Source organism: Priapulus caudatus, unplaced genomic scaffold (assembly GCF_000485595.1).
Source record: "Priapulus caudatus unplaced genomic scaffold, Priapulus_caudatus-5.0.1 Scaffold2205, whole genome shotgun sequence".
Classification (NCBI taxonomy): domain Eukaryota; kingdom Metazoa; phylum Priapulida; class Priapulimorpha; order Priapulimorphida; family Priapulidae; genus Priapulus; species Priapulus caudatus.
The window spans coordinates 15,741-18,246 of NW_014579266.1; positions in this window are offsets into that span (position 1 = coordinate 15,741).

Below are 2,506 nucleotides of genomic sequence, written 5' to 3' on the forward strand. Positions count from 1 at the left end.
GCAAGTAGCGGGCTGGTCGCGTGCTAGACGTGGACCGCTTCTCTAGGTCCGGTAGCTCTGCGTCACATCCGCTGCGGTCACATCCGGCAATAACAGCCTGACGCAGTCGCGCGAGCATAGTGACTGGTAACTGACCGAAGTTTCATGGTTTTCCGACACGGACTAGCGGTTGGGCGAATGAAACATCTGTGATGCGGTACTGTCTCTCCGTCGGGCTGCGCGTGTAATACAAGGCGGGTTTGCGGCGCTCGAGTCTCTGTGTCGTCGCCAACGCAACGTGCTCCTCCTGCCACTCCACCGACGTTATCGCCTACCTGGAGACGCCGCACACGCTGGCTGAAGCTATCGCTAATCAACGACAACGGCCGGGCGCAGCGCACCTATCGGCGACGAAAACCTCGCGCTGTCTCTGTTCGCCCAGAACCGCTGACGTCAGCGTGCGGCACGACCTCTCGCGGCCTTCTACAATAACACGGGAAAGTGTTTGATAGAGTTTGATTCCCGCACGTCGCCATCTCCGCTGTTCGTCTGCGCTCGTCGACTCACTTGAACCCCGTGACCTTGGATCCTTTCCTCACGCACGATTCCCTACAAACGCGCGCCATGCAGCAGAGTGCGTGGATACGCATGCGGCAGTGCTGCAGATGTCGCCGCTGGAGGTCGAGCAACGCGAAGGTTTCCTGGCTGGACCGATAGACGGGCGAGACACCTGCGTAGTGAGATGGCCAGCAAGGTGAGATAATAATAGAATGTACAGCGGAACGTAGTGTTTCAATTATTATTATATTAATTACTACTAATATATTTTATTAATTAAATTTTTAGAAATTGCTTTTCAGTTTCGGTAGAATGAAACATTGTACACATTCCGTAGTACTATATTAATTATAATCAAGTGTTCTGTTATTCCTATTAACTTTAGTTAGTAATAATTGAGAATAATAATAATAATGAATAGTCATGAGATAAAAATAATAATAATAATTAATTAATTATTATTATTATTTATTATTCATTATTATTGTATATATAAATAATAGCAATCGTATACTGTATGATTTACTACCCTAACGCTAACGCTAACTGGCTTCTACCATGTACGTGAATCGCCCTTCAACCTCACTGTTTTTGTAGAAGCTCCAGCAGCGCGTGCGAACGTCAGAACCAATCTACATTAAATTTTCTCATTCTCGCTACAGTACTGCCCTTAATGTACGCTCACGCACTAAGCGATTTTCACAGTTAGTGAATTCGTGACCGATTAATTGGCAACCGCTAATGGTGGCCGCAGACGCCAATAAAACGCTCAGCGAATAAAAAAAACATGCAAATAAATTAAAGGGACAGTAGTCTCTTAGAGATTTTACTGGCATACTAACGTGTAGCTTACTGTATATACAACTCGTCTTACCACAAACGTATTTGCTCTCAGATCCTAATTTAAATTGTTATAATTATATTACAACATTAACCGCCTACGCAAATCTGAAGCCGGCGCGTGACAGCCCCAACCGTGCTGCCACCCGATAAGTAAGTTGCGTATTTGAGCAATTTATTTTTCACCGCTACCAGACGCGAGGTCTAACACAAAGTCGCACATTATATTTATACTAAATGTTATTTAACCGAAGCGATATTCATTTTAGGGCAAATTATCCATATTATTAACTGAAACTATATTCGTTTGTATAAATATTACAATCCTTTGGCCTTTGTAAATGAATAAATAAAGAAACACCCTTCGTCTGTAGCCCGTGGGTGACACATGACAGCTGAGTCACATAGGTCAACGTTGACGCGTGGGTGACACATGACAGCTGAGTCACATAGGTCAACGTTGACGCGTGGGTGACATATGACAGCTGAGTCACATAGGTCAACGTTGACTCGTGGGTGACATATGACAGCTGAGTCACATAGGTCAACGTTGACGCGTGGGTGACATATGCTATTTGAGTGACATATGACAGCTGTGTAACAGGTGGATGACATATGACAGCCGCTGTGTGTGACGGGTAAGGTTGGGGGGGGGTGATGAGCTTACCTTTAACCAGTAGCTACCGTGGCGCTCCCTATAACCACAAGGCGCCCACGACGTCGTGTAATCAATCTCTGGTCGGCAGGCCTGTACAAGCGACAATACCACAGAGTTCATATCTAAGAACTACTGTTCAACCATCTATAGGGGAAGTAGGGAGTAAGCAATGATGCAAGCCTACACGCAGCAACGAAATACCACGAGTTAATCACTTAAGATCGACTGTCTAGAGTTCCAACCATCTATAGGGGAAATAAGGAAGGGATGAGACAGGGATGGGGCAGGGATGAGGCAGGGATGAGGCAGGGATGAGGCAGGGATGAGGCAGGGATGAGGCAGGGATGAGGCAGGGATGAGGCAGGGATGAGGCAGGAATGAGGCAGGGATGAGGCAGGGATGAGGCAGGGATGAGGCAGGGATGAGGCAGGGATGAGGCAGGGATGAGGCAGGGATGAGGCAGGGATGAGG